The sequence below is a fragment of the Lagenorhynchus albirostris genome, chromosome 9, assembly GCF_949774975.1.
Source record: "Lagenorhynchus albirostris chromosome 9, mLagAlb1.1, whole genome shotgun sequence".
Taxonomy (NCBI): domain Eukaryota; kingdom Metazoa; phylum Chordata; class Mammalia; order Artiodactyla; family Delphinidae; genus Lagenorhynchus; species Lagenorhynchus albirostris.
This window is the reverse complement of record NC_083103.1, coordinates 104,884,075-104,905,431: the sequence shown is the minus strand read 5'-3', so window position 1 is coordinate 104,905,431 and position 21,357 is coordinate 104,884,075. Positions and strand designations below refer to the sequence as shown.

The 21,357-nt window shown below is 47.9% G+C and overlaps 3 long non-coding RNA genes across 4 annotated transcripts; 1 reads left to right on the top strand and 2 right to left on the bottom strand.

The window, feature by feature from the left end:
• Positions 1-1,697: 1,697 nt before the first annotated feature.
• Positions 1,698-18,842, top strand: LOC132526449 (uncharacterized). Its single transcript, XR_009542579.1, has 5 exons — positions 1,698-1,782; positions 7,422-7,568; positions 12,212-13,020; positions 17,617-17,753; positions 18,589-18,842. It is a non-coding gene; the product is annotated as an uncharacterized LOC132526449 (long non-coding RNA).
• Positions 5,052-15,549, bottom strand: LOC132526448 (uncharacterized). 2 transcript variants are annotated; one of them, XR_009542577.1, is made up of 5 exons: positions 15,448-15,549; positions 14,515-14,668; positions 12,115-12,380; positions 6,281-6,437; positions 5,052-5,267 (listed from the first exon to the last, which is right to left on the bottom strand). It is a non-coding gene; the product is annotated as an uncharacterized LOC132526448 (long non-coding RNA). The 2 variants fall into 2 exon arrangements; XR_009542578.1 differs by lacking the exon at positions 15,448-15,549 and adding an exon at positions 15,033-15,162.
• Positions 15,744-20,881, bottom strand: LOC132526450 (uncharacterized). Its single transcript, XR_009542580.1, has 4 exons — positions 20,522-20,881; positions 20,135-20,350; positions 19,575-19,696; positions 15,744-16,384 (listed from the first exon to the last, which is right to left on the bottom strand). It is a non-coding gene; the product is annotated as an uncharacterized LOC132526450 (long non-coding RNA).
• Between the last annotated feature and the right edge of the window lie 476 nt (positions 20,882-21,357).

The window sequence follows — 21,357 nt, the reverse complement described above, 5'->3', positions numbered from 1 at the left end:
TTGGGAAGGATCCCAAAGGAGCGCTCATGCGCCTGGCCTCGTGGGGCAGAAAGGCTGCTGGGGCTGTGCCCATTGCACAGAGATCCCTGGTGACGAGGACACAGCTCCAAGGCATCCCGGTGCCAGCTGCTGTTGAGCAGCACGAGATGCCTTGAGCTGCTAAGTGGGCAGCTTCAGTTTTACTTTTCCTCTCTGGAGTAAAAAGAAAAAAGAACTCTGGCCACGGGTGACATACAAACGTCAGGCCTGAGTCTATCTACACATGGAAATGACTCCCCAGGCCTCCCTTCTCCACCCCCATCTCTGGAGATAAACTGTAATAAAGTATTAACAACTGGCTCTGCTCTTCTGATAGACAAGGGATGACTCTCTTTTAAAGACCTTTGTGCTCTGTTGTTGCCAAAGCCATTTAAACTGTGATCATTAGCAGCTCTGCCTACAGCGCAGGCCGAGGCGGATTTCTCTGGAGAGGTTCCATCAATCACGTGTTCCTGGTGGGGAGCAGCTGTCTGAGGCTGGGGTGCAGGAGAGCGGGGGCGACGCTTCACTCGCCCGGCCCAGCAGGAAACTTGGTGTTGGCTTTGGGCCTCGGGTGCACCTGGCTGGGAGGTGCCTGACAGCACAGCGGCGAGGCGGGAGGCAGATGGGGTGGATGCCTCCCCTTCCCCAAGAAGCCCAAGGGGAAGTTGCTCTCCGGCTCTTATTGAGACAGGCTGGGACCTGGGACCCTTTGCTGCAGTGTTTGGACCTGGACACATCTCTCCTGGAGGAACAAAATACACAGAAGCTCTATGGGACTAAAAATAACTGCGTGCATGTGCAGTTGGGACGAATTCTGGACCCCAAAGATATAAAGAGACCAAAAAACCCAACTGCCACTTTTGAAGAGCCTGGAGCAAAAACAGGGTGTTGGGAGCAAAAGCAGGGTACTGTGCATGCCCCCTGCACTCAGCACCACCAGAGCCGGGGGTGAAACACGCCACCCCTCCAGCCTGGCACCTGGACACACCCCTACCCTCACCCCATGTAAGGAGCAAGCTCCCCTCCCCCACGCAGGGAGGGAGCAAGGGAACCTGTTGTCTGTTCTCCCGCCACGCTGCTGTAGCAGGAGCCCCCAATAAAGCCTTGCCTGAATTCCTTGTGTGGCCTCTGATCAATTTCTGTTGATTGGGGAAAGCCAAGAACCCTGGTCGGTAACATTATGAGGGATGGCAGTGGCGCATCTACAGAAGGAGAGAGGTGCACTGGGCCTGAAATATTCTGAAGCCCTTGGGGAAAGGGCTGGGAAGGGAAGGAAAGTTCAGGGGCAGCTGAGTCCTGTTCTGTTCCCTTTCAAGTCTTGCATGTTGCAGGAAGCACTTCAGATGGTGAAAATGGAAGGAACAGGAAGCTTGTGGATGGGTGTGTGAAAGGGCAGGGAGACAGAGTTAGGGGGTTAGGGGGTGGGGAGACAAGGGGGAGAAGCAAGAGTGGGGAGAGGACAAGGGGGAGAGAGAACCGAGGCACAGGAGAGTCAGGGGAGGCATGTTTTGAGGGGTGAGAGCTTAAAAACACGGATTCATGAAGATCAACTATACTACAATATAAAATAAAAATTAAATTAAATGTTTAAAAAAGGATGAATGAAGAAGAGAGGGACTGCTTCCCTTCTTTTTTCTTATTTTCTCTTTCTTTTCTTTTTTGGCCACACCGCGCGGCACGTGGGATCTTAGTTCCCCAACCAGGGATCGAACCTGTGCCCCCTGCAGTGGAGGCATGGCATCTTAACCACTGGACCACCAGGTAAGTCCTGCTTCCCTTCTTTTTAAAGGCTGAGTAATATTCCCCTGTATGTACATTTCATGTTTTCTTCACCCACCCATCTGTTGATGGACACTGAGTGCCATTTGCGACATGGTTGAACCTAGAGGATAGTGTGCTCGGTGAAAAAAGCCAAACACAGAAGGGCATGTACCGCGTGATGCCCCTTATATGAGGAATCTCAAATAGATGTAGAAGCAGAGGGTAGAACAGTGGTTACTGGGCAGGGGGGCGGGGCGAAGTGGGGAGTGGCTGCCCAACTGGTATAAACTTTTAGTTACACAAGATGAATTAGTTCTGGAGATCTGCTGTACCGTGTAGGGCTTATAGTCAACAATACTGTGTTGTATACTTAAAAATTTGTTAAGAGAGTAGGTCTCACATTAAGTGTTGTCACTACATTACACAACCATCAAACGGGACATCAAAGAAGGACACCTGCGGAGGTGATGCTATGTGGATTACTCTGAAAACGGTGATGGCCTCACAGGTGTTCACATGTGTCCAAACTCATCAAACTGTATTCATTAACACGTGCAGTTTATTGTGTATCAACTATACATCAATCAAGCCGTTAGACAGAAGAAGGAAGGGACTGTGCTTAGGGAAGGCAGTCTGAGTCTTTGGAGAGAAAGTTTAAAAATTAGCAGCTCTTCCTGAACCTCTGAAACTCAGACACATTTCCTGGATGAAATTTTTCCAAAGCCAAGAACTTTGCTCCCCTTTTTTCGGCTTGGTTGCCAGAGAGTTTAAAAGTCAAACTTATTGCCTAAGTTTTGTGATCTGTTCAAATCAGGTGACTGAAACATCTCCATCTGCTTCTCGGAGAGAGTCCTAGAAATGTGATGCTCTCCACACGGCATCCCAGGCTCTCAGCCAGCATAAGCCCTTCAGGAAGTGGCGGGAGCACAAATCTTGAATAAAGGGCAAAACATACACTCAAGGAACCAGGAAGATACATTCTCCCGACCCATCTCATCTCCGGAAGAGAGTAAGACATGTCCCGCAGCATTCAGATGCAGCTTGGCCGTGAGTGGGCTCAGGGGACGAGGAGGCCCTGGGACAGGCAGGGTCCCTAAGGAGCAGCCATCCAGACACAGAAACCAGAACGACCAGTTGGCCAATTAGGATTTTTTTTTTTTTTTTTTTTGCGGTACGCGGGCCTCTCACTGTTGTGGCCTCTCCCGTTGCGGAGCACAGGCTCCGGACGCGCAGGCTCAGCGGCCATGGCTCACGGGCCCAGCCGCTCCGTGGCATGTGGGATCCTCCCGGGCCGGGGCACAAACCCGCGTCCCCTGCATCGGCAGGCAGACTCTCAACCACTGCACCACCAGGGAAGCCCCCAATTAGGATTTTTGCAGTTGTCTTATTGCTCTGATTTAGGTTTAATTACCTAATAGTTTAGTTGGCAACATGAGAACAGGGTATAAATTTCCAAAGGTCCCAAAGGCTATGCAGCGAGAAGTCAGTTGTTCTCCCAGACTTCCCCTCCAGCTACCGTCCCCCTGCCCCCACTCAGGTAAATGCTGCCACCAGATCCTCTAAAAGGAGACTGTCGGGTCCTCCAACAGGCTTGACAAAGGACCCTGGCCCATCCCAGAGATGGGGTTCAAAAGGCTCCTCTGTAGAAACAACGCTTGAGCTGAGAGGTAAAGGACAAACAGGGGTGTGCTAGTGAAAGAAGGAACAGCATGTGCAAAGGCCCTGTGGTCAGAGTGGGCACAGCACTTTGGACAAGATGGCAAGGAGGTAGGGTGGCTCATTCCCGGAGAGTGAGGTGGGGGTGGGCAGGAGCAGTGGGCAGAGGTGGGCAGGAGCAGTGGGCAGAGGTGGGCAGGGCTCCCTAGGCCATCTTAGGATTGAGATCTTTATCCATAGCACTGATTTAAGCCCTGGGGTTTCAGAGGGTATATGTGACAGATCCATTTAACGTTTTGAAAACATAATCACTGTAGCTCCTGTGTAGAGAAGAGCGAGCACTGATAAGGGTAGAGATTGTACAGGAAGAGACTGTACAGTTAGGAGATTGTACAGGAAACCTTAGCTGCCTTGCCCCACACCTGTTCAGCACCCCCTTTGAATTCAGCCATGGCCACGGCCATGGTGGACTCTCCCAGGTGGGCTTCACCTCAAATGCCGCCTTCCCTGGGGCCTCTCCAGTGACACCGGTGCCAGGGAAGCTGTTGGTGCACATGTAGGAATGATCTGAATGTGCAGGAGAATTTGTGCTTCCAGGAGCAACCCTCAGCCAGTGGAGAATGGGAGCCGTTGGATAAACACTCCTCATGGGCAATCAGGACCCACTCTTCAGGTCCCAGGTTGGGTTTAGGTCCCACGACTGCGACCTCACTTACGCACTCTTATATAGACGTTCCTTCATCTCCCACTCTGCCTGTCCCTCACTGCTGATTCCTGGGATTACTCCTAAATAAGCAATCTGCAAAGAAGTCCTTTTAGGCTCTGCTTTCTCGGGGTATCTCAAGTAAGACGGAGCCATTTGCAGCTGTCTAGGTAAGACAGGATAGGAGCCTGGCTTAGGGCGGCAGCTGTGGGAATGGACAGATTGAAAAGATATTTGGAAGGTGAAATCAAGAGTCCAGTGCAGCCGCATTCTCCAACACCACTCTCTCTTCTATTCCCTGTGGCATTTGGTCTGGCCAGTCCAGGCTCACAGCTTGTTACCACTGTGGAGTAACAAGTGGTACTTGTTGGAGGAGGTGTTTCACAGCTGTGCAAATGGCCACCATATATGGAGGCAGAACTCAACAGCCCTTGCAAAACGGGTTACAGGACATGAAGAGGGTATTTCCAGGCAGTCCTTAATTGGTTGAATTAAAATGGGGCCTTTGGCAGATATCCCTGGCATGAGCATCTCCTTCAGGCAAGATGGCACAGCCACTGTAGCAGAGACAGAAGTAGCAGTAACAACAGAAGGGCGTGGAGGAGGGGTGAAGGCTGCGTGTCCAATGGAGGTGAAGAAATGGGGACTCAGAGAGATGGGTCGTCTTCCCAGGCTCCCCTGAGCAGTGCCTGATAAAGCAGGGAAGCACATCGTGGTCCAAATGGCTCCAAAGACCATGCTTTTAACAACGATCTCCTTTTCAATTTCCCTCTGCTCCAAAGCAGCGGGGGAGCCCGGGCAGAGGCCAGCCATCTCTATTTACGCTGGCTCATTGGACCAGTTGACTGTCAGATTCTGTTACTCAGTAGACGAGGCTCAAGACTTTTTTTTTTGCACATAAAGGGTTTATTTTATTTTTATTTATTTATTTATTTGCGGTACGCGGGCCTCTCACTGTTGTGGCCTCTCCCGTTGCGGAGCACAGGCTCCGGACGCGCAGGCTCAGCGGTCATGGCTCACGGGCCCAGCCTCTCCGTGGCACGTGGGATCTTCCCGGACCAGGGCACGAACCCGTGGTCTCTGCTTCGGCAGGCGGACTCCCAACCACTGCGCCACCAGGGAAGCCCTAAAGGGTTTATTTTAAATGTTTTAAGGATAGGATAGAGTTACATCATAATTACAAATATTATGTACAGAATTAACAGATTTATATTGTTTATACTTCTAAACGCAGAGAACAGGGAACTGTCTATACATTGTATAAAATCAAATTAAAACTAAAAATGAATTCGAGCTTGAAAGATGAGGTCATTTACCTAATTTTAAGATGCAAACATGAAACATATCACACTGTGGTGATAATCATGTCTCAACATATAAATACATCAAACCAACATGTTGTATACCTTCAACTTATATAATATTATATGTCAATTATATCTCGTTTTAAAGATCAATTAATTGATTGATTGTTTAATATTTTAAAAAAAGAGGACCTTTGGCGGACGTGGAGAATGGAGCTGCCGCTGAGTGTGGCCTTGGCTGGACGGACTAGAGGCAGCAGTGGGCGCCTCTCATTTATTTATTCCACAAACAACAACTGCCAATTCATTTAATCCTTATAACAACCTCATGATGTAGATTCTGCTATTTCCCCCCTTTTATAGATGAAGAAACCGAGGCAAAATAAAATGACTTAACAACTTTCCTAGGGAGACTCCGTCAGTAAGTAGCAGAGCTGGGGTTTTCACCCAGGAATTCTAAAATCTGTGTCCTCACTCATGGCTCCACGCTGCCCCTCCTTCACCGATTCACCCTACAAACACTGCTGGTCATTTGCTCCATGTCAGGGTTAGTTAGATGCTGTGGGAGTGGAAGCTGGGTGAAATACAAAAATGAATCAAGCATGAATTCAGCCCTCAAGTAATTTATTCTCTCACTGATGTTAAGTGTTTCCATAAATGATGATGAGAAAATGTAGAAAGTGACCAATGTCCAATAAAAGATACTGACAAAATACTATGGGGCTTCAAAAAAGGAGAGCGATTCCAATGTGGAGGATGCAAAGGGATGGGACATCAGTTTGGTTTTGCTGCATAATGAACCGCTCCAAAATTCAGTGACTCAGAGGACACCTACCTGTTGCCTCTCACGATTCTGCAACGGGCCAGCCGGTTCTTCTGTTTGGGGCTGGCTCAGCAGTGCCAGGTGATCTAGGAGGGCTTTGCTCACCCATCTGGGATGGCTGGGATGGAGGGGACCTCTTGTCCTCCAAATGTGGTCCAGCCTCACTCTCCTGGTGGAAAAAAGGTCCCTAGCAGCAAGAGAGAGGAGAAGCCCTGATACACAAGCACTTTTCCAGCCCCTCCATATGTCATGTCTGCTAATATTCCATTGGCCAAAACAAGCCCAAGATTCAAGGGGTAGAGAGACCGGCCCCCCTTCTGCTGGGACGTGGCAATAGCGCATTGCGATGAGACATGCGTAGCGGGGTCAGAGGGGACTGCAGTTTTTTGTTTTTTGTTTTTTTCCCAATCAGGCAGGATCAGAGAAAGCGTTACAGAAAGAATGAGCCTTGAAAATGGCTGGGGCTGGGGATTGTGGCAGGGTTCCCATATGTGGAGAAAATCCACAGAGTCGCAAGAGCTGAGGGTCTGAGACAGGCTGGGACCTGGCACCCTTTGCTGTGGGGCTTGCACCTGGGAACACGTCTCCTTGAGCAACAGGATACAAAGAAACTTATAAGGGACTAAAAATAACTGCATGCATGAGCAGCTGGGGTAAATTATGAACAATAAGATACAAAGAGACCAAAAACCCAGCTGCCGCTTCTGAAGAGCCGGGAGCAAAAGCAGGGCACTGCGCATGCCCCTGCCCTCAACACCACCTAAGGGGTGGGCAGACCTCCTAAGCCGCCCCTCCAGCCCAACCCCTGGACCTGCCCCTACCCTCACCCCATGTAAGGAAGCAGCTCGCCCCCGCACTTAGGAAGCAAACACGGGAACCTGTTACTTGTTTTCTCGCTCCCGCCTGCTGTAGCAGGAGCCCCCAATAAAGCCTTGCCTGAATTTCTTGTCTGGCCTCTGATCAATTTCTATTGATTAAGGAGGCCAAGAACCCTGGTCTGTAATAGGTCCTCAAGGACCAGCAAGTGCTTCATTTGGGCTAGAAGGAAGGTCAGAAAAGTAAGCTGGAGCTGAATCATGGAGGGATGGAGTGATGTCTTTCAGATCTGGGATGGCGGCCAATGGCCTATTAAGAGGTTGATCTCTACTTGCAGGGCACAGCCCCTCTCAGAGAACATGCTCTACCACATGCCTGGCAGCCGTGGCAGCACAATTCTCTTGTTCCTGGAGCCCAAGGAGCAAGCAAAGGACCTGGGGCAGCCAGTCTACAGGCTGCCAAAGCTCTATGTTGGCCGGAAAAGGTGAGTTGGGGGACTGAGGCATCAGTGGCCGAGGTCAAATGAAGGGCACATTGAGGTTGAGTCAAAGCTGGGGCATCCAAAGCTGGGTTCAAATTGCCACGTGGGAGCTAAGGGTGAGGAAGCCAGCTGGTAGAGACAGGAGACAGAGTTTTATGAAGATAAAAACTGACACAACGAGGGAAGACTAGTCCCTGGAGTAGCCTCGGGTCTTGATGACCTTCCCATCCACGTATAGGTTTACAAGTAATTCTCTTTCTCTGCGTCATGATTCTGTCTCTGCATCAGGTGATGATGGGTGGTCTGTCTTGCGTCACACGATGGGTGGTCCTCTCCTTGCATCCCTGTTTAGAACACTGGTTGGAATAAAATTTTGAAACAAGGCAGGGCAACCGGGATAGAAGCATGTCTTGGTCAGGTTGCAAAGCAGGGCGGATATTCAGGACTGGAGTTGTTCTTAAGGAGCTACTGTTTCTCTACCTCTCCCAGCAACTAGACGTACCAGAAGTGAAAACTGACGCCATGATATTTTCAGAAAGATTCTTTGATTAGGTAAAGTCTTGAAAGCCTCAAGAATGTTAGTCTGTAGTCTTTATTTCTTTAGTTTTTATTTCTTTCAAAAAATTGATCAGTTCTCACTCTAAAGAAGCTAGAAGCCATTCCACTCTGCCTTATTCCTTTTGGAATTTACTGAGTACATCTCAGCAGTGGCACGGAAAATATATTTCCTTGGAAACCAGAAGTCCCACAATAGTCCTCACCCTTCAGAGCCCCATGGGGTAGAGAAATCCCCATTATACTTGAAATCCGATTATTCTGCTTTTATGTCACCTCCTTTGCTATAAATGAGGGCCAGTGCAGCTGCCAGAGCACAGAGTGACACAGATACAATGTGATGTGTCAACCACTCATGTTTCTCTTTTATGAGATCAACTTTTTATAACTCTGCAGTCAGTCCACTAACAGACTATAAAACTTGGCTTATTGGAAACAGATACATCAACAAGTGATGAGACATCACTTGTCAGAGACTGATCCAGCCTCTTCTGGACACGAGTCGGTCCTTAGAGAGAAAGCCATTAGGAACGGGAGCCTGAGTTGCATCTCAAGCTGTGTAGGCACCTGTCTGGGTCACATAAATATTGCTCCTTGTGAAAAACAGCCATGCTGAGTCCCACCATAAAGTGCGTGACATTCATGGGTTAGCATCACGGCCTGACTGCTCATGAATCTTATTCCAGGAGAATTCAGAGTCCCTGAATCCAGCCAAATGTTACTGTCAAAAGCCTTTTCTAATCTATTTGTGGCAACAGAAATGTCTCCTCTTTTGAGAACCCAGAATGCTGGCAGCAAGGGCCAGCTCCCACTTCAAAGGGAGAGTTCAAAGCAGACGCCTCTTTGGACTTGAGCACCAGTGGGAGGAGTCAGTCTCCTATGCCTGGTCTTCACGCACGTTCCACTCTACCCCGTCTCTCTCTCACCTTCACTGCAGGCTCAGAAACCACTGCTGTCCCCAGATGGGTCTCCTTATGCACAAAGGGGACTCTGAGGTCCGCCGATAGAAAGGGTTTGGAAAGTCTCCCTGGTGCCATGGCTTTTTTCCCTTTTGGGGTGTGTCTCAGTTTGGGGCATGACTTTCTTCCCTCAGCATCCAGGGGCTCAGCTGCAGATGAGAAGCAGCACAGTGAAGTGTCCTGATGCAGGCATCACTGGAAAACACGTCTCCATGGAAACCCCAGGGTTACCTCACCCAACAGCATTCAGCTGTGACTGACCACAGAAGCATTGTTTTTTCAATATAGAGGAAGTATCAGCTCTGTCTACAGAGCCAAGAGGGTTTCGCATTTTTTTTTTTTTTGGTTTGTTTTTGAAGTTATATCCTCCGCTTCGGAGTTTTTGGGATAACGTCACATGTTTGGGGAGCATTTTGTGTATAGACAGCATTCTCCCCCGTGCCTCTGCACACAAAGATATCATTCCTATGAAAATAAGAGGGATTCTTCTAGGGAGACATGTCATTATTCATCTCTGCTCTAGTCATTGCCTGTTGCCAAAGAGTTGTTTTAATGTTCTGAATCCAGAACGCCTGTTTTCTCACAGCCTCAGCAGGATCTGGCTCACTCAGCACTTGGTGGGGTTTGTTCATGGGAAACCCAGGAGCTGGGGGTGGGAGTGGGAGTGACTGCTGTCACGGTGACCTTTCACACCTCCACCCCCAGATGGGAATCCTTAACTCAGGGCACACATGTGGTCCGCACTCCTCCACTCTGTCGGCCTGCTGGGGATCGGCATTATGCGGAATGATGCCTTCTGTCCCTCTGGGCTCCCCAAAGAGCGAACTTAATTGTTGGGAAACATTGGAGAAAAAAGATGTCATTCCTCTACCTCATTGGTTCTCACCATGGGGGAAGGCGGGATTTCGTCCCCTGGGAACAATGGGGCAAGGTCGGGAAACCTTTTTGGTTGTGTGAGTGGGAGAGGGGTGCCAGAGGCATCTAGTGGGTAGGGGCAGGGACGCTGCTGAACATCCTGCGATGCATAGGACACCCTTCCCCCAACAGTAAACGATCCAGCCTGAAATGTCACTGCGCTGAGGCTGAGGAACCCTGGAGATCCAGCAAGGTGTGGCTTCAGGGCAGTTCAGGTCTGTTACTAGCCATGGGAGGACAAGCTATGGACTAGTTACTAACTGTATGAATAAATGCATCCAATGCACTCACTAGGGCACTCCAGTACACAGAGGACTGTCTTGTGACTGGAGAGTTTGCAGTGTATGTGAGTCCTTCCTGGAAAGCTTTTCCTTCTCTGAATTATGTTCTCAGTCTATGTTGTCTCCCACTGCCTCTCTATTTGTTAAAATTCCTTTCTGCACAATTCATATGAACATAAATCCTTCCTTTAAGGTCTAACCAATTATAGAAAAGTAGATCCTTCACTTAATTACTTCTAATCACTGTCTCTCTCTCTCTGGAAATCTTAGGACAGGTGGAAACAGGGCAATGGATGAAGCCCCTCTCATGGCCACGTCTAAGATCTATCGTTAATGCTTAATAGGCATTTCTTTGTTATCACTAGTTTTCTAGTCATAGTCCTAGAATTATTACCTAAGATGTGATTTGTATGCTGAATCACATGGCCAACATTTTTGTGTGTTCCTCAAAAATGGGATTAGGAGGAAGCGTGAGAGAGCAGTTCCTGGGATCCACCGGCACCTAAGCCAGCAAGAGATACAGAACCGGACAAGTGCTCAGAGTATCGCTCCCGTCTCCACCCCCGGCTGTCTCACCAGGACCACTTTCGTTCCAAAGCACGAGCGGCTAAGTCATATCAAGGCCAGTTAGGTCAAGATTACAAATATCTAGGCCCTCTGAATGTCACACCCACTTGCTCACCGCCATCGGGAGGATAATGTCAGGCCAAGGGAAGAAGCTTGCTCCATGGGCTCTCAAGACAAAGTGGACTGGGCTGAGGTTTAGGGCTCCAGGCCACCAAGATGGCGGTCCTCTGGGAAGCACCACTGATTGGAGAGGATCATCTAGAGGGTTCCACAGTCCTTCTGCTCCAGCTACTCAGACTTGTCACAGTTAAGAAAATGTTCAAACGTTTGTTCTCTCCATCTGTGTCCATACATTTGTGAGAACAAACGTATGGACACCAAGGGGGGGAAAGTAGGGGGTAGGTGGTGGTGGTGGGATGAACTGGGAGATTGGGATGGACATATATACACTAATATGTATAAAATACATAACTAATAAGAACCTGCTGTATAAAAAATAAATAAATAAAATTTAGGAAGTTAAAAAAAAAAAAGAAATTACCCAGTCCATTAAAAACTAACCACCCTGTACCCTGGGGCCTCTTGACTTCTGAGATGGCCCACACTCTGTCTGTAGAGTGTGTTTCTCTCTAAATAAATCCACTTCTTACCTAAAAAAAAAAAAAAAAAAAAAAAAAAGTGCTCAAGGTGTTAAAGCAGAGAAAGCATTTTAGAAGCCGATACAGATATGAGAGCGAGCTGGACACATACACGGAAGAAAGTGGTCTCAAGAAGCCACAGCAGTTGAGCCTCACCTCGCAGTGGAAATCTTTTTTACAAGATCATATTAGTGGACTTCAACTGCATGCTCAGGTCACCTCTGGGGCTGAGGTGTGGATGTAGCCCAGCAAGGCCTCCCATCTGTACAAGCTCTAGGACTCAGCACGGCCACACCTGAGATGGGGGGCGTTGCCCACTGAGGTTCAGGGCAGAGTCTGGGCCTGACAGGCACACCCTCGAGTTCTCACTTCCCAAGATAGAAATCGATTGGTTTATCGCATAACTTGAGCAGAATTTGTTCCTTGCTCCAACGATGACCCAGGCAGCAGGTCTCACTCAACACCCCCCTACCCCACTCTCCCAACCCGCCTTTTCTCCCCCTGCCCGGCCTCCATAGCCACTTCCTGTAGCAAGAACCTCCTGGGCCCTATCATCTGGGGGTGGGGCAGGACCTGGGTGCTTAAACCAAGGTCTGGTTTAAGGTCTTCACCACTCAAGCTCCTCACTCCTCACCTGAACTGCCGTTACCCCCAGAGGATGCTCTGCAGCCTGGTCTGGAAGGACAGAGCCCCTTGTAACAGAGGGAGAACTTCTTGTATTTTCCTTGCAGAGCCTGTCATCAGCTTTGCTGCACACGGCCCTGGAGGAGCTGAGCTGGCCCTTGTTTAAGGAAAGCCAGCAAATCCACGCAGATGTTTTTCTGAGAGCTGTTCCGACCAGGGCTCAGGGATTTCGCCCTGCCTGGTATCACATAGCACGCGGGAGGATGGGACTTCTCACTGTGGAGCAGGAAGTATATTACAAGAAATCAAAATGTAAGTGGGTTCTTTTTGATTAGGCCATGTTTTTCTCTTCTGTTTTTCTTTACATAACCTTATCACTCAGCTCCTTTATTTTTCCCCTCTGCCCTCCTTGGCTCTCATGCCCACTCTGGTGTGCAGGACAAACTCAACCCACCAGGCGCTCTGGGTGGCACGGTTTCTAGCTCCACTCCAACCTCATCAGAGGCTCACTAAGGCTTTAATCACCTCATTTTCTTATCTGACACAGAAATCCTACTCCACCTAGTTTTTCAGAGCCCAGGAGACCTCTGACTTACAACCCAAGAGGCCAGAGAGAAGGATGCTTTGTCCAGAGCGCAGCCTGATTCCTGCTCCCAGGACGGTCAGCATCGCCTCCCTCCTGCCGCCTGCCCCTCTCAGTTGCTCACATCCCCGACCAGAACCTGCTCTGCACACAAGCATCTTACATGCTTTAAGGGGTGAAACAGACTCCCCACACCTCATATTTCTTTAACAGTGTACAAGGCATTTCATTTCATAATCTGGGATGAAACAGTCAATGCAAATCCCCTGCGAGAGGAATGGGAACCGAATTCAAGGTTTGGCACCAATGGTCTCGTCTCAGCTCAAAGCAGAGGTTTGTTTGTGTTTGTTTGCAAGCCTGCTTGGGTTTAGCTCTGGGCTTCTGTTTAAGAGGGTTGAGGGCAGTGGGACAAGAGAACAGCAAAGAAGCACTGGTTCCTAAAAAGGAAAGGCCGATGGGAGACAAGTCCCGTCTCCTTCACAGCTTTGATTAGGTCTCCTCTGCTAACCCTCCCCTCCGCAGGCATCTCCTCGTCCACCTCTGCATCAGCCCGACCTGCGCTGATGCCAACACGGGCTCTTTCGCCCTGTCTGCCTCACAACCAGCCTCTATCCATTCGTTAGTTTCCCACGAAGTGCTTTCCCCAGAAATTGGGAAATGAGCCTGTGTCCCAGAAGACAACGGTTTTGCTTCTTCATAACCAAGAAATCTTGAAAGGATCAGAAGTAGAAGGAAAACACGGCAAAGGAGGGAAGAGCCCTAGTGGGGGAGGAAATGAAAGGCAGGGTGAGACCCTGTCGAAAACTCAAAGTAGCTAAACCATGCTAAATGAGCTTAAATAACGCGGCAGTGCACCTTTGGGCCGGTCCTGGGCCTGCTTGTCGACTCACGCATTGTTCCTCACACCCCATCTGCTCCGTCTCTCAGGGGCCGACCCTGCGGGCTGTGTTTCTCAAACTGCTGTAGCAGCAGGGTTCCGCTGAGTTAAGCCATGGAGGCTGCCAGCCGGAGACAGGGCGGCAGGGCTGGGGAGAGGAAGGTGGGGAATCTCCTCTGCCTTCTCTGCCTCGTACAATTTGTATGTCAGTATTTCTTACTGTTGGCCCCAAAACAAAACAAACAAATCCACTCTACAGGGAGCTCAGGCTTTTATGACCCACATCTTATAGGAGGGATGGAGAGACCTCCAGAGAGAGCCTGGTCTCTGTGCTCACATCTTCCCCAAACACTGACTGGAGAGGAGGGTGCTGCCCAACTGTTCTCACCTGCCTCCTTTCTTTGGGGGTTTTTGGCGGGAAGGTGACTGAAGGTCCTGAAGGTGGTGAAATCAACCTTCAGTTCCACCTGGCATCAAGGCCACATTATGTGGGCTGCTTTGGTTCCCAATCAAATGCCGTGAGTGACCTCCGGCTTCCTGCTTTATAAAATCTAACATTTGGATGCCTCTGCTTCTTCCTGTGATGCCGCTAGACCTGCGTGTAGACATTCATCCTATTATAAAATGTGTCCTGCTTGTACGAGTCTACCAGCTAGTCTGTACTCATTAATCCACTCATAACAAGTAGGTCATTTTATCACTCCCTAAAGAAAAACGTGATGCTTTCCAAATTTGCTGCCCTGTTAAACGCTATTCAGAAACCAAACAGCTGAGTGCCTCTCATTATGGTGATTAGCTCCCGGGGCCTGGACTCTAGTCTGGATGTTGTAGTAAATTGGAGAGAGAAATCTCAAGTCCGAGCTCCCCCACGTTAAACTCTCAACCCAACCTTTTATTTTATTTGACTTTCAAGCTCTGAAGTAGTTTTGTACGCTAAACAGCTGACTCACTGTACGTGATGCCAAGGATGATTTTTCAGAGCAGGGGTCCTGGGGAGGAGGAAGGAGGAAGTCTGAGAATGCAGAATCCCATCCCGTCCATCCCATCATCTCGGCATCTCTGGTCCCATCGCGGCTGACAGTTGTTCAAGGAGCAGATTGTAACCTAGGGAGTCAGATTTGGGAACATGTACAATGTCACTCCAACCCTCCAACTGCCTCTCCCAGCCTTCGATCTTTTCTGAAAACAGTGGCGTGGACAGTGAGACAAGAAGAAAGCTAGAAGAGTGGGTTAGGTCAAGGGTCTTTCAGAAAGGAGATTATTCCTAAACCAGCTTTCCTCTCTAGTGGCCTCTCTCCCCTTCCCATCACTACCAAGGTGCTAAACAGTGCAACCACCCGAGGAGCCCTCACAGCACCCACTCTTCCCCCAGCTCTGCACCCTGACCCCCACCACCTGCTGGAATTGCTCTGTCACAGGTCACCTCCCACTGTCCGGTAATTAAATTCAGGGACATGTCTGCCTTCACCTCCCAGATGCAACTGCAGGATTGGACCATGCTGTGTGTCTCCCTCCTTCCTCTCTCCATTCTCTGCTCTCTTCCTCCATCCCTGGGCAAATACTATCAGAGTCGACTGCAAATGCCTCTCCTCCTTCCCTATTCCTGTTGGCACTGTGGGGAGCGAGGCATTAGGGAATTTGAGCCAATTGTCCGCATTAGCCTTTTACTAGCTCCCAGTTAGAGTTTTGCTTCGGTTCGCACCCACCTGGGACACACACCTGTGCCACAGTAGAAGTCATACATTGTAACTGCCCTGCTCAAAAATCTCCCACTCTGCTTTGTGCACAGAGTACAATAAACATGACCAAATCTGGCCCCCAAGCCCTCCTCAGCCTCCGTTGCAGCCCTGCCCCCTCACACAACTAGCTCCCGGCTTGCTCACCACATCCTAACGAGCTCATCACTCTCCACCAGCTCCTGCATCCTCTTTCTGTCATCTCTGCTTCAAGTCGTAGGGAGAATCCTGCCTCCAGCGTGAAGCTTGTCCTGAATCCCTTTAACTGAATGTGACTGCTTCTTTTTTAAAAACCCAGAGAAAATTTCCCCCTTAAAATGAGCAATTATATGTTTAAGTTTGCAACGTAAAATAAACATTTCTTAAAAGGAAGGTATAGCTTAAATCCCACTTGACAAGCCCACCCAATCCCAGACCCCTCCTGGCGCATTCACACACACCCGTGGATATAAAATCTGCAGTCGCCAGATGGGGGCTCAGGACCCACTCCTTGTGCTGGCTGCCACTTCTACTGCCGGTACCATCTTTACTTGGTTGGAGACCACTCCTCGGAATGTTGGGGGGTCTGGCTCTCACTTTACTTTGCTTCTCTCTATCAAATGTCTTTTAGAAATTCCTAATAATTTCTTGTTAACCGAAGTCATCTCTTTAATTTGCAGTCCTGTTAGGAATTTTCGTAGTTGGTGATAGTACACCTTTCCTGTCAGTTTTAGGACAGGAAAGAAACTGAGCCACAGGGGTTCAGTTTCCCATCTTGATGGTCTGCGCACCCCTTGTTTTAGTTCAACATTTTGCCTCAAAATATTTGCTGCTCACAGTCCTCTAGGGGGTCTCTGGGCTTTCTATGATACCTAGCTAGAGTGGCTGGCAGGAGCTCAGTAAGTACACACAGTTTCAATAAATGGTAGGAACATTTTTTTTTCTCGCCCACGTGACTCAATATCAACAGCACAATGCTGGGAAGCTCTGATCGCTGCTGGGGACTCATTTCAACATGGATGCACTCTTAGCGCGTCTTCCCTGCTTACCTTTATAACTGGAGGTTTTGGTCTATTTGATCATAGAACAGACAGCGTTTTATGGGCTGTAAATGGAGACAAAGTTACAGGAATGAAAGGAGTAGCCAAGAAGCATAAGAGGCCTTTTTTTTTTCCTTTTGGCCTTGCCACATGGATTGTGGGATCTTAGTTCCCTGACCAGGGATTGAACCAGAACCCACAGCAGTGAAAGCGCTGAGTCCTAACCACGGGACCACCAGGGAATTCCCAGAAGCAGAAGAGGCCTTAACAGCACAAACTCCACTCTGCCCGCTCCCCAGAAGTTCAGAGAGATGTTGGGGAGAACTTTGGAAATCCATAGGCAATGGGGTTGGGAAGTTCCTGCTCATTGTGCCCAATCTCAAAAGAGGCAGGGAGGCCTCAGCTGACAGTCGAAAAACAAAAGCAGAATGCAAAATTATAAATACACACAATTTATCCATCTTTTTAAAAAAGCTGATGTATCACAGCTTTCCTATACATAGATATAGACCATAGACACACACACACACACACACACACACACACACACACACACACACACACACATCTCAAAAGACAGGATGGAACGCTGTGAAGAATAAATGCCCATGGTTGGATAAGTCTGGCTGAACAAGTACACTTTTCAGCCTTCCTTCTCCAATCCCCCCAAAATGTATGTTTTTAAATCTAAAACAGTACTAGGGGAAACAAGAAAGAAAGAAGAAATAACTAACATACAGGAATAAAGGAACTTTTTAAATAGCAGCTAAATATAAACTAGAGTAGAAAGGATATAAAGCTGTGAAAATAGTCAAATTCAATTAACAGGGAGAAAGATGAACCACTTTTAAGGGAGTGAATTTAGGGGAATATATTAGTAATAAAGTATTCTAATTATATTTAGGAAAAATACATTTATATCATCAATGTGTTTAATGGCTTTAAGGTAAAGAAAATTTGTAAGATTTGTGTGTTATTATGCAAAGTTGTAATAGCATATGAATTGAGTGATCTACCTCTGCTTGTCAGTTACTGAGCCCCTGGTGGAAATTCCAGCAGGATGGACCCAGCCAGTCATCCCCATGCTTTCACAATTAATATTCTCCCCTTAGCCAGCTCCTCTAAATTCTGATATAAAATGGGCTTGAATGATTCTGAGAAAGGCCAAAATAAATATCCATTGTAGGTGAGATTTCTAGAAACTTGGGGTAAGAGAGAGAAGGCTCCATAGCTTCTTTTTTTAAAACATCACCCATCTTATAAGCCTTTACCACCTTCTTCCCAATTCTCCTTCCAGAAGGACCCTGATAACGTGTTTCAAGCATGTGTCATACCCCTAAGCCAGCACTTCCCCAATCAGGCCTCAGGCTGATGTGAAAGCAGCTTGTAACCAACAGGAAGGCAGAAGGTTCAGGAGGAAACCAAAGCTTCCATGTGAGTCGTCCAGCAGCCTCAAGCCACTTCTGTGACACACATACCAGAAGTCTTCGAGAAATCTTATCTCCCTCAGCGCTTTCTGGAGTTTAAAGGGTTAAGTCAAAATGTGCTGATTTACGCTGGCTCTGGGTGTTGGAAGCATGTAAAGTAGAAGGGATTCTAAATTGGGTGTCAGCCCAGGACCCGGTCAGCTCACAGCAGCTTTCTGACATAGACAAGGAAGTTTCCCCAGGCCTCAGGTCCTCCGTCTACAAAATGACAGGCTGAATTAGATGAAATCAGAGTTGTATAAACAAGACTCTGGCCAAATACCTCATGGTCATTGTGACAATTCATGTGCAGCCCAATTCTATGTGGTGTGTATATTATCTCCATTTTACAGAGCATTTCTTTTGGGTGTTAATTTTTGAAAAATTTTTTGAGGGACTTCCCTGGCAGTCCAGTGGCTAAGATGCCACGCTTCCAATGCAGGGGGCACAGGTTCGATCCCTAGTCAGGGATCTAAGGTTCCACGTGCTGTGCTGCATGGCCAAAAAAAAAAAAATGTATTGAAGTATAGTTGAATACAGAGCATCTCTAACATCCTTACTCATTCTAGTATTTTTAGACTCTAGATAATTAAGTTTCATATCCATTTGGATTCTTATTTTTCTGCAAAGTTACTTGAATTTATTTTTTAAGGGGTTTATTATAGGCACTTCTAAAATGAAGAGAAGTAATTACCCAATGGACTCAGGAAATGAGATTGCTAATTTGGATGCTAAAACGGTTTCTGATTACACTGATGAACTCTCTATTCTTCCTGAATTCACCAGTAATTCATTTTTTCCAGCTCGAGAGACTTGATTCATCTGCACCCTCCACAGACTAAGCTTCAGATGTATCATATGCTGACTTCTGCTACAGCTCAGGATCATTTTGGACAGAGGTACGATGAGGTGATGAGGTCCAACCAAGAGGCTACAGGACTGGGCTCCTCCCCATCTCCAGAGTCCCACTCAGCACAGGGATTTATGTTGGCCTCTCCCAGAACCGTGGAAGGCTACCTAATGTTTCAGTCAAGTGCAGCTGACTGGGGTCTTTAACTGGTGGTTGGTCATGGCTGGACCGACCGCTGATCCTCTGGTATTTCCAGCAGGTGCAAAGTGGGAATAAGCCATCAAGTCTGAATTAAACGAGAAAAGCCCCAGAGATGAGGCAAACGTTGCTCAAGTTTTAAAAGACATTTATTTTGAAGGACCTGCAATTTGGAATGATTTGAAGGACTTCGGTTTCAGGCTCCTCTGCAGCCCAAGTCCAGCAGGAATCCTGGGGACTGTGCAGCCACTTGGAAGGTGATAGAAATTCTAAAAAACTTATTCTTAGGAAAGTCATAGCCAAAAACCCCTTCCAGGCACCTCTAGCTGTGATTCCTCTTAAAATCCGGGGCAGGTCCATGACCATCTGGCTTCCAAGATAAAGAGATCACAACTGTATCTAAAAGATACCAGGGCAGCGAGGAAAATGTGAAAGGTCTGGTCAGTGAACCCATTTGTTGTATCTTTGTGACATCAACCAGTGTTTCATTTCCCCGGGGTAGCCCTGGTTTTGGGGAATCAACTTCCAGCCCAGTTCTGCCACTTGCTAACAGTGAGATTTGGGGGACACCAACCCCCCATATCTCTGGCTTCGGTTTCCAGACCTAAAACATCAGTGCTGGACAGGTTGAGGTTCTTTTAGCCATAGCAAAATTGATTCTATAAAATACACCGTTTTTTCTGTTGTCATGGAGACAGACTAGAGCTCCAGTAAGCCCACCAGCTTCCTCACAGGACTTACCTGAGGCCGGTCCCGTCTTCAGAAGCTCAGGGCAGGGAATCTGTGTGGGACAGGAGCCTGCAGCCTGCAGGCGTCAGGGCAGCTTCACCTCGGGAGGGTCTGTCCTCCAAGCGCACACTCTTCTAAAAGGAGAGAAGTGGATTTAGTAAACTTTGGGGAGAGGTGAGTGGCCGCGTTCTAAACACTAAATGAACAGAGGGCTCAGGGACCAAGTTGGCCGACAAGAGTTGTTTTTAAATCAGTATTCTGCAAAAGGGGTACAAGAACATTTTCCCAGGGGCTCTTCAGGCATTGACAGTCTTGAGGAAATTAATTTTCAGATGCTCGATTTAAATTTGTATTTTTTTCTGCCTAAGAATAGACCTGTACTTCACATTTCTCAACAATTTTTTACCCCAGCCATCCTTCTCCCACTTTATAAAAAAACTGCACACCCCTCACCCATCCTGAAGCTCACAAGGGTGAAAGCCTCCAGGGCACCAGACCTCTCCTTCCAGAGAGCCCCTGACAGGGACAGAGGGAAATGTCCTTAGAAAATACTGGAGGTAGAGGCCCCTTACTTCACCCAGGTGACAAGGTCAGATGAAGGTCTTATGATTCTCTGCAAGAATCGGGATTCAGAAGTGAGACAGTTGTCACAGGGATGCAAGGAAACTTATTCGAGTTCAAAAATGAAGTCAGGGTTTTTCTGAGAGGAATTGGCTGATTTGGCTAATTGGTCTGAGGAGTCTCTGCCTCTAAGTTCTGTGCTGGATATTGTCCACGAGGAACTAAATCTGCAGATGAAAAATTTTCACAAACATATATTAAAGCACATGAAAAAATAATAGCCTCCTTTTTAAAAACCGTATTTGCAAAAATAACAACGCCAAACATGAAGAAAAGCTGTGAAATATGCAGAAGGACTGTCAGGTGGCATCAGCCCCCCGGCCTCTCCATCCCATCACCTCTGCCAGCAGCCCAGGCCTGGTTCAGCTGTGTCCTCAGCTGGTCAGACCCCGAGGGAATTCACTCCATGTGGAGTCCGTTGGTAAACCCTGTGGCAGAGGCCTGAGCCTTCCAGAAGTGGTCCACACGTGTCCAAATAGGGGCGCACGGAAATCAGCCTGTGCCCCACCCAGGTGGGCGACTCTGACACGCTTTCAGGTTAAACCTCCCAACGGGTTTTAAGCCTATTTCTTCTAAGGCTGTCTGGGCTTCAGGCGTAAGGAGGATCAGCAGGGATCTGAAAAGGAGGTTGAAAACTTGAACAATTGGGGAAAAAAATCAGTCTCCTTAATTATTTGCTTTGCTTTCATTTTCATTCATTTTTTATTTTATTAATTGATTTTCCTTCCAAACAGATAGCTCCTGGCTAAGATATCTTCACCCAAGTCACCTTGTTGGTGATTTGGCTACACCTTAGAACCCAGGTCTTCTCCTGTGTATTTACCAAGTGTCAGAGCCCCTGGGAATGGGATCATATCATAGAGACATATACTCTTAGGATCATTAAAATCTGAGAGGTGGAACATTGCTCCCTAGGCCTGCTGCAGGGCCTTTGCACATGCAGTTTGTCTGTCTGGAATGCTCTCCTCCACCCATATCTCTTTCTGGCTAATTCCTTTTTATCTTGGAGAATCCACAGGTCAGATCAGGCCCCTGTAACTTGCTCTCCTAGCAGACTTGCTTCTTCTTAGCACCAATCAGAACTGTAATTAAATAATTAATTAGGTGTTTATTCCCAGGATCCCTCTTTGGAATGTAAATTCCAGGGAGACAGAGACTTTCAACTGTATAGGCT